Below are 13,716 nucleotides of genomic sequence, written 5' to 3'. Positions count from 1 at the left end.
GACAACGCTAGCCCGCACTTACTCGAGTCTACCAATCGTATGACTCGGCCGGCCCCCGACAGGTGGGAGGTGGTCCTTAAACCAGAACCGCATCCCACAGCCTTCCTATTGGTGGCTGGCAATCGCTCTGTCAGTTGATTGGAAAGAGTGAGTGTCCATCAGGGTCACGCTCCAAGGCGAGGAGAGGCGAAACGAGAGGAAAGACGACTTCCCTCCGAAGGGTAGACAGGCCTGCTGGGATACTCCCGGATGACTGCGTAGGGCAGTGGGCCGGCTTCGCTGTTCCGCGGAACGCCGGGAAGAGGTCACTTCCAAGGGAAGGTTCCGGTTCCGGTGTAGGCGGTGGTTGAGTTGCTGTGGCAACGCGATACCTGCGCGCCCGGTTTCCTCGTTCAAGGGCGGCGGCGGGGCTGGAGCCGGCTTGGGTCCGCCTCTCCCAGCCTAGGTGAGCGACGCCGGTGCCTCCGTGCGGCCGCCGCGGTCGTGGAGGCAGCGGGGCCGGGCTGGGCGCTGGCGGCCGGGGCGTTCGCGTCGAAGCGGGGGGCCACGTGTCCCGGCGGTGCCTGGGCCGCGCCGCCCGCGTGGGAGCAGAGGCCGGGCCCCACGGCTCCCGCCTCCAGCGCGCAATTATTCCGGGAAAATAACGTTTAAAACCGTGTGGCGTGCTCTTGTGTGCATATCCCTTCCGGGTTTGGGGTCGTCGTGGACTTTGCGGCCCACTTAAGTCTTTTGGGCTTAAGGCCCAGGAAAGATGTGTTGCCCGGGGAGCTACGAGGGAATTGGTTCGCTGGACAAACGTCTTCCGGGCCGGGTGCCGGGTGTCCAGACTTGGTGCCCCGAGCTTGTCAGCGGGAGAAACGAGAAGCAGGTACAGAGCAGTGTGCGGGGTCCAGGGAGGAGGAAAGAAAGCCTCCCGGGCTCATTGCTTTCTCAGTTCCCCTGTGGATTTAGTGCACCTTGATATATATCCATTAACTCGTTTATTGATCTCCCTCCCCTCCCCCGCCCCAGGCACTGGGCTTAATTCACTGCCATTTCCTCCGACCCTAGAACAGTGAGTGCTTGAGACGCGGCCGGGGCTCCTATTGGCGCAAGGGACGATTCGGGACGATCGGGACCCGCGGGAAATGGAGACGTGATCTGTAGTCTTGGAGCCGCACTGGGTTGGTAGTACCCGAGGGCACACCAGACTTGCAGAAAAAGCATACCCCAGAGGAAGCTGAGGCATAACTGCTCCAGATCCAGCCGTTCTATGTGCAATTTTCCTCTGATAGTTCCTGGGTACTGTTGCCACGGTGGTAATGGCGGCGCCGTGCCATTATCTATCCATCAACAGCCAGAGAAGCCGTGCAGTCGAGATATTGTTTAACAGACGGAGTGGTTTCTGTTGGACACTGAGTACTGCTACAATCTTTTTTTTTTTTTAAGCCTTACCTGTTTTAAACATTGTTTCTTGAGGTGACCTGTTTATGTTTGGGAGGTTCTCGAATTTCAAATCAGAAAATTAGGATGTGCCCTTAGCAAGTGATCTTGCAAGGAGTCATTCTCCATGAAACTGTAACCCTAGCCCATTGAGAATAAACTCAAGGTACTACTGAGAAGCGCTCCTCAGTGATGTACTGATTTCATCCTTATTGATGTTGTGGATACGTGTTAGTTTTCTAAGGTGAGACCCCCGCTTCTTAATCCTTTATTCCCCCCCCCCTCCCCAGATCCATGGAATTCCGGTAAATCAGAGGAGCAGGCATCATGAACAGAAATCTATATAGGAAACGTCATGGTACTGAAGGCTAAGCCTTGTTGCGGAAGTCGAGTCCCAGGTGCACTTATCAGTAGGGGATGTATTATTTCCCAAGTCACCTAACCTTTTCCTCGTGCTTCTATTCTAGTAAGTAGGGTGTTTGTTTTTTTTAAATAAATCTAGAACTGTTCATTGCCTCCTTGAAACTGTCTGCCCTGTTTTTGTGTTGGCTGGAACAGGGAGAAGAATTCACCGACTTCTGTTCTGAGGATCCGGGGACGCAGGACGGTAACAGGGGGTAGCACTTGTCTTACCTAGTGTGTGACATTGGCTTGGAAGCATAGTTGTCTCTCTCACTTTCAGACGTTTCACTGAGAGCACAGCTGTCATTAAAGGTTCCAAGTAAGCCCTGAGCAGGAAGACTACCCAGCCTGCGTTCTTGGAATTTACCAGTAAGCAGAGTTGCTGTGTGCGGCGGAGCCTAAGAAAGGATATGAGAAAGCGTGTCTGTGCTCATTCAGAACCTGCTGGGGGGGGGGGGGGGGGGGGGGGGGGGGGGGGGGGGGGGGGGGGGGGTGCCGGGTGACGGAGGGAGTCGAAGTGCTAGTGCCGCGGCGGCAGCGGCGGCGGACGGCCCTGCCCGAACGTGAGGGGGTGGGGGGGGGGGGGGGGGGGCGCGGGGGCGAGGTGGTGGCGGGGAATGAGGGTTGGCTCTGATAGCATGGCCAAGGGCAAGGTAAATCTGAACCTTTGGGTTAGGTCTCCAAGCCAAAGAAATTAAAAGAATTTGAAGTTTTTCATAAAGCAGCCTAAAATATAAAATATTATGTACGTTGAACCTCTTCCTTTCTGTCTTTGATTTAAAACCACCACTGAGCGCGCCTGGGCTGCTCAATCGGTTGAGTGTCCGACTCTTGATTTCAGCTCAGGTCACGGTCTCACGGTTCGTAGGTTCGAGCCACACGTCAGGCTCTGCACCGGCGTCACAGAGCCTGCTCGGGATTTTCTGTCTCCCTCTCTCTCTGCCTCTCCCCTACTCACGCTCTCTCTCTAGATAAATAAATAAGTAAACATTTAAAAAATAAAAAACAAAACCACTCTTGGAGTATTGCCTCCAAACATTGTGATTTAAAGAAGCAAAGAAGATGGTGTTCCAAATATTTCTTTCAGGGGCGCCCGGGTGACTCACCTGATTGCGTGCCCCACCTTCGGCTCAGGTCACGATCTCATCATTCCCGAGTTCGAGTCCAGGGTCAGACTCTGTGCTAACAGCTCACAGCCTGGAGCCTCGCTCTCTCTGCCCCTCCCACACTCATGGCGGTCTCTGTCTCAAAAATAAACCAAAAAAAAATTTTTTTTTAGAAATATTCTTCCAAAGCATCAAACTCCCATTTATGATGTGGCATTTTAGTTTTGGGGTTTCTCTTTAGAAATTCTATTAATGACTGAATCACTATCTTGGAAACCTGAACTCCGATGTAAAGCTCCATGTTAACTATACTGGGATGAAAAGCAAAAGAATCTTCTATAATGAAAACACGATGAAAACATACTTAAACAGTTGTCAGAAGTCTGCTTTTCTACTCCAGTGTGTTTGGGTGGTTTGAAGACATGAGTCACTCATCTTTATCAGTTTGTGATGCCTCCCGTGTGACCATTAGTGAGAAGGTGGGGAGGGGTGGGAGGGACTCAGTTCTCTGAATCCTATTACATGAAATGTAATTAGACCACAAGCTAAATAATCATGCCATGTGTGAACATGCCGGCTCAGGCATCCTAAATGTGTTTTTCTCTCTGGGCTTATTTATAGATAAAGCTTAACTATGTTTGGCAAAAATATGCTTTCTACCCAGCCTTCCAAAGGCAAATTCACCATTGGACCTATGGTTAAAAACCTTAACAGATTTGAACTAGTTTCTTCCCATATATCAGCCCGAAACGAAGAATCAGGAGTATTGAGCCGAAAACTATAGGTTATTTGAACACTCAGCAGATCGGCGTTTCCGACTTCAAGTCTTAAAGTCCCTGCTTCATTCTTGCAAAGAGCGTGTGTTTCTGTGCACTGGACAGGTGATACAGACGTGTTGGTCCAAACCGGCCATTCTGGAAGGGTCATTTTAAAATGAGAAAAGTGGCTGTTCGGAGACAGGGGGTTGAGCCACCAAACATTCCTGAGCTAAAATAAAATAGCATCTGAGACCCAGAGTTCCACAGTCATGAGCCGGAACCTGGACTCTTTCTTTGTGGAGCACTTAGCCATCATCCAGTAATTTTAGAGCATCCGTGTAACCATGGAATTAACTGGATTCCCCAGCGACCCTAAAAATAAGGGAAAATGCGAGAAACCAAGACCGTGCCCAGCCCTCTGAGAGAGTGCTTGCCAATCCCTAATGCCAGATCTGAATGCGTTTGGGATTCCTAACCCCTATCTGACAAGACAGCTGGCTTTATAAATACTGCTCCGGCCATGGGTGTGGCCTGCTTTTCTCATCTCTGTTTCCCACACCATGTGGGCTCAGCCTCCGTCAGGAAGGGAAGGCCTTGGTAGGACCCACCTCCACTGGTCCTGCTCTCCTCTGGGTGAAACGAAGAGATGGTGGGCCGGAAATTGGGTTCCTTTCATCTAGGACCGATGGTGGGAGACGCAGGTGAAGACGGAGTCTCTGTATGAAGAGCCTGGATGCCACAGCAGAAGCCTGAGTCTGTTCTGGGACTCGGAATGTGGAGGTGTGAGGCCTGGGTTCTAGGTGCGACGTCACCAAGGCGAGTTCCTTCTTGCCGCTTTCCACCCCTTTCCCTCCTCCCAGTCCTGGGTTTGGGAAAATTACGTTTGCATTGTGTGTGGAAGTTTGTGCCTGTTTCAAGATGTTTTCATACAAGGGCTGCACGGTTTTAAGGCATCTGTTTGTACTCTGTGCCTCTGCTTTGGAACATTCACCAACCGCCCGCCGCAATATCATCGTCTATGTGTAGCAAGTACCATTTTGTTCTCCCAGGTTCTGTGTACATGAACTCATTTGAACTGTTCGTTAACCCTAGGATGATGGTGCTCGGACATTGTGGTCTCCAAATTATGTTCTCTCTCCTGTGTTTGTTTATCACGTCTTTTTGGCAGACTCTAGTACTTTGGGTCCCTCTCTGTGTTCTGTTGGCCTTGAAAGCACTTTTTTAAAAAAGATTTTCTGCTGAATCATAGCATCGCCAGCAAATCCTGCAGAAAATCAAATATTCCTCAATTATCTTTGCCGCATGTGTATATATTGGATACAGATGTGATTTGTAGGCTCTCTGAAACTAAAATGGCAACAATTTCACTCCAGAAATCCAGTGGGGGAAAACAATCAACATGACTGATCGCTTCGGAAGCTCCATGCCACTTCGTCCCCATCCTGCTGTCGCACCTTGAGGACAGAACTTGGCAGGAGCCCTTTAAAACGACATATATGCTGGACTTTGCTTTAGTGAGAGCCTTATTTTATTCAGAGGAAAAGGACCCAAGTCATAACCTGTAAGGTAGTATTAAGAATTAAGTGGTGGGACATTAAAAAAAATTTAAAAAAAAAAAAAAAGGGGGTGCCTGGGTGGCTTAGTCGGTTAAGCGTCCGACTTTCGCTTAGGTCATGATCTCGTGGTTCATGGGTTCGAGCCCCGTGTCGGGCTCTGTGCTGACTGCCAGCTCAGAGCCTGGAGCCTGTTTCAGAGTCTGTGACTCCCTCTCTCTCTGACCCTCCCCTGCTCACGCTCTCTCTCTCTCTCTCTCCTAGAAATAAATTAAAAAAAAAAAAAACATTAAAAAAATAAAAAAAAGAATTAAGTGGTGGGAGGGGCGCCTGAGCGGCTCAGTCAGTTAAGCGTCTGACTTTTGATTTCGGCTCAGGTCACGATCACATGGTCCGTGGGCCACGCTGATAGCGCGGAGCCTGCTCGGGATTCCCTCTCTCCGTCTCTCTGCCCCTCCCATGGGCCCTCACTCTCTCAAAATAAACTTTAAAGAAAAAAAAGAATTAAGTGGTCATCAGAAACCGTATTAAGACACGATTAAAAGTGATAAAAGAGGAGCACCTGGGCGGCTCGGTTGGTTGAGCGTCCCACTCATGATTTTGGCTCAGATCATGATCCCGGGGTCTTGGGATCAAGGCCCTCTTCCGGCTCCGTGCTGAGCATTTTAAGATTCTCCCCCCCACCCCATCCCCTGCTCGCTCGCTCTCTTTCTAAAATGTACTTTTAAAAAGTGATAAAAGAATTGTCAATTTTTCCTCAACCGTCTAATGAAATTTTTCATGTTTTACATTCTGTGCTGCTTATTTATTGGTTGCCAGCAGATATTTTCCATAGCTCGAACTGCTAACTAGATTCCAGCAGCTTCCGAGAAGCTGCCTGGACCCCAGGCCGTGGAGGGCAAGCAGCCAGAGCTGGTGTGTGTCAGACCTGCTGTGAGGATTTATCTGTTAGCAGAAGGTTACGTCTCCCTCCTATGATCATGGAGTTCGAGGCCAGATGAACGTTTGGAAAATTTTCATTGTTTTTTCTTTTGAATGATTGCTAAGATGTTTTGCCAAAGCCATGAATACATAAATAGGATGAGTCAGAATTTCACTTTGTACTTCAGCCTTTGAGTCTGAAGCCATGGCCTCACAATTAAGTCTTGCCATCGCCAGGATCCAGCCTTCTGCAACAATCCGTGCAGCCAAGGAAGGGAAATTCACCCAGGGGTAGGGGGAAGTGGGGGTGGGTGGGGATGGGAGGAGACATTAACAGTTTTCTGTTACAGGCAAAAAGTAGAGGATTTTAAGTAAATTTTTTCCTTTTTTTCCCTAATTTTGCCTTTATGGCCAGAAAGATCGCTTTTGTTAACTCTCAACTTTATACTTTTTGAAAGCATAGCCCACCGATATACAATTAATTGACATCGAATTTCTGTATGCGGGAGCTTCAGAGTTTCAGGAAAAGACTACATGATAAACCAGCTCTACTCTGGAAAAGAAAAAAAGGAAAGGGGAAGTGCTTTGCAAAAATGGAGTGACCAAGAGAGTTGTGTATGAAAAGCGCTGGGCAGAAGGTGACGTGTTTCAGGCCCGCCACCCTCTGCAGCGGCCTGGGACCTGGCATTCTCTCTAATGCAGGGGGTGGGGGTGGGGGGGGCTGTGTGTGTGCAGCCCTGTCTGCATGAGCCCCGTCGGGGGTGAGGGTGAGAGATCCCCACTCGTTCATCTCGTTCCCTCCCAGGCAGCTGCAGCCCTGTGATAGTTCACACGTCCCGCGGGCTGGCTGGGGACAGGGCCAGTGATACCCTTTGACTTGGATTTTTGCTCATGGTCAAAAGTAACACGTGTCTTTCAAAATCATTCTTTTGAGAAACTTTGGAGCACTTCCCTAGAGCCTGCCTTTCCCTGCGTGGCCGGCAGGGGGCACTCGTCCTTCTAGGAAGCCAGGGCAGGGAGAGCCAATCCCCGCTGTCCCTGCCGTTGCACAGAGGGGGGAGTCTTGTGCTTGCGGATTCTGGGATTCTGGGAAGAGCCCCTCAGGCCCCCCAAGGCCCGCCCTTGTTTCAGGGAAGACCTAGCTTGCTTTGCTACCATTACAGCCGCAGCGCACGAGAGGCAATAAACTCAAAAGGCTAACACTAAATGCAGGAAGAAGCAAGGCGATTTTACAAATTAAGAAGCCGAAGCTGACTCTCTGGGAACCCTTGATATAAGTTAGGGCCAACAGCCCTCACATGGGCCTAGAGCCTTGTATGGAAATCCCAGGTCACCAGGAAGGGAACCATTCTAATCCACGCGCTTCGGTGAAGACGTCAAGGGAACATAGCATATATTAGATTCCCAGCACGAATTATACACACATGGCTTTATTAAAGGGGCTGTGGTACAAAACAAAAAAACAAAACAGAACAAAACAAAAACCGAACCAGAAGAACACTTTCTTCCATCGTTACGCCAGATAAACAGAATACCATGGTCCTTCTGTGATGTGTCTCTTTTCAGTCCCTGGTAAGCCCCGTAGAAATGCTCCATTGAATTAGATGGCGAGGGATTGAATGATATGGGCATACAGTTCGGTCTTTCTAAACTGCGAACCAACTGCTGGGCTTGAGAAAGCTCAGCTAACCTCAGGCCTGCAGACGGCCGGCCGCCCGGAGATTGGACTGCTGCTGTCCTGTGCGATCCAGGAGGCGAATGTAGAGGCACCAGAGAACACAGCCTCTGCGCGGCCCATGGCCCAGCCCTATTTTCTTGCTGTCGGGGGCCAAACCCTTCAGAGGTTTTGTACGGATTATAGGGGTTTTTTTTTCCCTGCTCCCCTCCCCCACCATTAGACCATCGGCTTCTAGTCTGACAAAATTGATTATTTTGCCCTCCAGTCCTTAGCAATTAGGAGTCCCTACGCGCTCCACGCACGATTCTCGAGTGAAGAACACGTACCGTGATGAGCTGTGCAGGACTCTTGGTTTCGGCTCCGGTCTTGATCCCATGGTTCGTGAGATGGAGGCCCGCGTCGGGTTGTGCATTGACAGTGCGGAGCCTGCTTGGGGTTTTCTCTCTGCTCTCTCTCTGTAACCTCCCATGCTCACTTGCTCTCTCTCTCTCTCTCTCAAATAAATAAAAACCTAAAAAAAATGAAACAAAATAAAATATGGGAGCATAATCCTTAGATTATTGCCTCTCTGGGCCTGATGACTAGAGCTTTGGGCCAGGAGAACAGAAGAAAGTGGGGAATGGGTGCAGTTAGGGAAGACCAGGCCGTGGGACTGAAAAGGAGGTGGGGGGGGGGGTGGGGGAGAGGCCGGGAAGGACCCAAGTGCTGCCTGGATTGGGTGACGGAGGTGAGCGTGGTGGGGGCTGAAGCGGCCAGGGACTACCCTGGCCCTCTGGGGGTCTCTGAGGGTGTGGAAGGTGACTTCCGGCTGTCCTCACTGCGTGAGTCTGTAGACGGGGCAGACAGGACCCAGTGCTTTTGCCCAGAATCGCAGTGACACCAACAAGCAAACATCTCAGTGTGGATGGTGAACAGCCTTGACTCTCAAAGGCGCCCTGCCAGCAAAGACCTTTCTGAAACACCCAGGGACACCGAAAACGTGTGCGCTGCCTTCTCTCCTGTTCACGGGGCCGCCTCTGCTGAGTGTGGCTTTTCCAGTAGCCGGGAGGCGCGCTGGGTGGCACTCGCTCTCGCTGTTCCTCTCTGCGTGCTGGCTCCACAACATCAAAGAAGAAACCAAGGAGGAAAGTTCTTTCGATCTTAGGCCGGGTGCAGCTCCTGCAGCGGGGGAAAGTTGCAAGGAGTCCATCTAGAAAGCACTTGTCATGCGCGTCTGCGGTCAGCTGTGTTGCTGCATGACCTTAGTGTTTTGTGCTCGAGGCTCTGCTGGGGACCGCCTTGGGCCATGAAGATCTGTCCTCGCGACCAGCAGGCTTCACACAGAGCACGGACCTGTTAGACACCACCCCTGCCATCCAAGCCCGGAGCCCTGAATGCTGTTGGAGGGGGCAGCCCGGTTGCCCAGCCCTGGCGCCCTGCTTCCCCCAATGCCAGTGCCAAGGCCACGCCTCCGCGAGCCTGCCAGGCGGGGCTCAGAGGCCTCCCGGCTTCCTGGGCACGCTGCCTATAGTCCAGCACCTCCACGTTATTGCCTGTCCAGAGCAGCCAAGCCCGCTGAAAAGCAAGCCGAGAACACCTCAGCAGATTTCAAAAACACATCTCCAGGGGGCAAAAGAGTGAAAGATTTCCCTTGCCTCCTTAGCCGAGAAGACTTCCTTGCTCACAGCCTCTTTCTGAGTTGGCTTCTGTCCTCCAATTTTGTTTGCAAGCATGGTAATTGCAGGATCTAATTTCCCACAATAGCCCACATTTGCATGGAAATGAGTTTGCAGCACTTTCTCAGTGTCCTTCCCCTCGCTCCTGGACAGCTCCTGTAGCTCCTAAGGGGGAAGACGTGGGGGAACTGGCCCCACTTTCTAGATGTGGAGACAGTGTGGGGGCAGTGTGGGGGGGGGGGGGGACATGGCCCGCCATGCTTAGCCAGCCAGGGGACCCAGAGCCCAGAAAGACCCCCATGTCAGGAGACTCCCCCAGTGAACCCCTCATGCTGCCCGCCCACCCCAGGGCTTGCAGCAAGGGTACCCTCAAGGCTGCATTTAGGTTTCAAAACAAAAGCCGACAATTAAACCAAAATGATGAAGTCACAAGGGCGAGGGGCCCTGGGTGCTGTGACGGAAGACAAGTCATACCCCTCGAATGTTTAGCAGCCACGGAGAGAGCCAAGTGCGGACATGGCTTTTGTGGTATACAGCGATTCAGAAACCATGAATGCACATTATCTGAAATGCACTCAGCCCGCCCCTGGTGTTTTGTGGTATAAAGCTGGAAGTTTGATGCTTTTCTTGCTACGTACACAGGTAATCAGCACAACCAGAGCATTCAGTGCTGCTGTTTTCACACACACACACACACACACATACACACACACACACACAGAACAGACTTTCAGGCTGGTGTTTGCCTCTCACAGCACATGCGTGACATGCAGGGGTCTCCCCTGTTACTAAAGCTGGTGCTGTTCTTTGCAAAGTACTTTAATTTTTCATCCATAGCCTTGACCCCTAGGGAACTCATCACACCAGTGAAGCCAGGGCTTACCATTTCAGGTTCACCGTAACCCTGTGTAAAAATATAACCTAACAAATGGATGAGAATTAAATCATGACCAGGAAATGGTCCTCCGCCATTGCTACCAGACAGAATGCACAGCAATGAAGTGTGGCCTGAGGCCAGAACGCCTGGATCTGTACCCTAGATTCGTCATATGATAGCTGTGTGATGACAAGTTATTACCCTCTCTGTCCCTTCATTTGTAAAATTAGATAATAGTAGCCACCCTATAGGGTGGTGGTGAGCATCAAGTGAGTTAATATGAGTAAAGGCTTAGTGCAGTGTTTGGCACATAGTAAACCCTTAATCAGCATTAGATATCATTATTGCCCAGAATGCCTTCCGCCAGACACTTGGACCTTCACTCCTCTCATTTCTAGATACCTCTAAGTCTCAATTCTGTACCGTGCAGGCTAGCATTTGATGACACGCAGCGTAGTCTTGTTATTACATTGTTCTTTCAATGTCTGAGTCTTAATGTTGCTTCCTCGATAGACGGTAAATTCCCAATGGTAGGAACAGTGCAGTTTGCTTTTGCTGGATTTCCACAACTCACAGCCCCATCCTGGGCGACCGCTACACACATAAACATCCCGGGAGTGTGCGCATCACTGTGAGCACGTGGGAAGCGACCTGGTGCGGTGGCGTTGCATGTGCGTACCACGACCAATAGCTGACATGCCAAGTGGGAAGACTTCTATCGGCCCCAAAACCTATACTGAATGTTGATGGCTGCTTTGCTCACAATAGCCCCAAACCGGAAACAACCCAGATGCCCTTCAGCAAGCGAGTGGCTAGACAAACTGTGGTCCCTCCATGCCATGCGATGGAGGAGTATGAGCTCTTGATACAGAAACACTCGGGAAGAATCGCCAGTGAATTATACTGAGTGAAGGTAGCCAACTGACAAAGGTTACACGCTATATGATTCCACTGTACTCTTCTAAATATGGCAAAAATTATGGAAGTGCGAACTGATTAATGGTTGCCAGGGGTGAAAGGGGGCATAAGAGTGCGGGATTGCGTGCATTTTATTGGTGTCAGCCTCAACATCCTGGTTGTGATACCGTGCTACATAGCTTTGCAAGACATTACCACTGGGGGAAACTGGTAAAAGGTACAGGGATCATTCAGTATAATTTCTTACAACTGCATAATCTACAATGATCTCCAAATCAAATGTTTAATTTAAAAAAAAACCCCACTGGGGCGCCTGGGTGGCTTAGTCGGTTAAGCGTCCGACTTTCGCTTGGGTCATGATCTCGCGGTTCGTGGGTTCAAGCCCCGCGTCGGGCTCTGTGCTGACAGCTCAGAGCCTGGAGCCTGTTTCAGTCTGTGACTCCCTCTCTCTCTGACTCTCCCCTGCTTACGCTGTCTCTCTCTCTCTCTCTCTCCTAGAAATAAATAAAAATATATTAAAAAAAAAAACCCACTGATGGTGTTCCCAGAAGAAGCAGAAAGTATAGGTTGGGCTGCCCACGGATGGGAGAGTATGGCAAGCCTCTTCTAGAAAGATTTTATTTTTTAAGAATGAAGTTTGTCCTTTGTAGTTGACATTTTGTTTCTATTAGTACTCAATCCTTGGAATATATTAATAGCTGTGTTTAGTCACGCTAAACAACCTTATTGTCTAATACGATTAAAATTCACACAGTTTTTTATTTTTTATTATTTTATTTATTTTTAAGTTTATTTATTTCCAGGGGCTTATTTATTTCTGAGCCTGGGTGGCTCAGTGGGTTAAGCATCCAACTTCGGCTCAGGTCATGATCTTGCAGTTCATGAGTTTGAGCCCCTCGTTGGGCTCTGTGCTGACAGCTCAGAGCCTGGAGGCTGCTTTGGATTCTGTGTCTCCCTCACTCTCTCTGCCCCTCCCTCGCTCACGCTCATCTCTCTCTCTCTCAAAAATGAATAAACTTTAAAAAAAATTTTTTTAAATAAAGTTTATTTCGAGAGAGAATGTGTGAGCAGGAGAGGGGCAGAGAGAGAGAGGAAGACAGAGAGAATCCTAAGCAGGCTCTGCACAATCAGTGAGGAGCCTGACACCAGGCTCGAACTCACGAACCACGAGATCATGACCTGAGCCGAAACCAATGCATACGCAACTGAGCCACTCAGGCGTCCCAGAACTCACACAGTTTCTTAATCTGAGAGTAGTAACCGAAAGGTGATCTGTTCCAAAGCCCTCATTTCCAGATTCAGGAACTCAGAAAAGACCCAACGTTACACAGCTAACTAGCAGCATTAACCCAGGATCCAGTCCTGAGCTTCCAGCACACTTAATATTTTTATTTTATAAAAGCAGCCCAGTTAGTGTATGTAAAGGGGTATCCTGAATCACTCTGGGTCCCATGCTGAGTGCCTGAGATGACTCATGGCCCTCCAGCAGGGGTGTCCCTGCTCAGTTACGGGGTGACTGCTGCTGGTGGGGTCAGCAACGTACTCTGAGAACAACCCAGGCTGGTGGGCCCCTCCCCCTACGAGCACATGACAGGACCAGAGTGGGAAAGGACGGACTAACACTCGGAGAACTGGCTAGAAAGAAAGCAGAGGAAAAAGCAGCCAGGATGAGAACCGCTCCCCATGCCCAGCTCAGGGCTTCTCTGGGAGCACCCCAGAAACGGCCAACCCCGTGTGAGCCTGTTAATTCGCCGGTGCGGCCAATGGGACTGACTTAAGTCATCGTGAAGGGGAAAGCCAGGCTAGAGACAGAGAAATGGCAACACGGGTTTCCGGAACACCAGTTACCACGTGAGACCCTGGGCAGGGCCCCTCCTTCCTGCTCTCTTGCCTCAGTTTACTCATTTATACGACAAGAGGTTTGGATTAGCCCGAAGAGCCACTCCAGCTTCTGTTCTAAGCTTCCTATGGAGACGGAAGACACACACAACTAAAAATCAGGCCTGCAGCATATGACTTTGTACAGATCGGAGTTGAGGCAAACTAAGGAACCGCCACTGAGTAACAGACCTGAATCATTTCCCCCCTGGCTGGGTGAATAGGCCCCTGCTTCCCCGCGATGCTGGCAGCAGCAAAGGGAGGTGGGGAAGGAGCAGCACACATTTCACTGTTTGGGAGACATTTTGTACGTTACACAAACAGCCCCCGTCGCCAGATGAGTCAGAATTTCCGAATGGCATAATTTTAGGGCCTTCTTGTGGTTCCTCTCTGGGCCACTTCTGAAAGGGAGGCCTCAGGGCGAGGTTTCCTGTGCTCAATTCCAGAGATGACAGAGGGGCTCTCCCCCACCGTCCTTTGCCAGAATTTTCCTTCCAGATCCGTTTTCGTTTCCACCCGTTTCTGGAGCAGTGGGTAACGCGGAACAC

General features: G+C 50.3%; 1 long non-coding RNA gene and 1 other non-coding gene across 2 annotated transcripts; both read left to right on the top strand.

Moving 5' to 3' along the window:
- Positions 1-215: 215 nt before the first annotated feature.
- LOC120246919 lies at positions 216-2,267 on the top strand. Its single transcript, XR_005532179.1, has 3 exons — positions 216-445; positions 1,713-1,888; positions 1,981-2,267. It is a non-coding gene; the product is annotated as an uncharacterized LOC120246919 (long non-coding RNA).
- Positions 1,138-1,412, top strand: LOC120246922. Its single transcript, XR_005532181.1, has one exon.
- Positions 2,268-13,716: the final 11,449 nt, after the last annotated feature.

Source organism: Hyaena hyaena, unplaced genomic scaffold, assembly GCF_003009895.1.
Source record: "Hyaena hyaena isolate Hyena2069 unplaced genomic scaffold, ASM300989v1 scaffold_493, whole genome shotgun sequence".
NCBI classification, from domain to species: domain Eukaryota; kingdom Metazoa; phylum Chordata; class Mammalia; order Carnivora; family Hyaenidae; genus Hyaena; species Hyaena hyaena.
Note: the sequence above shows the minus strand (reverse complement) of the source record. Positions and strands in the feature narration are given on the sequence as shown.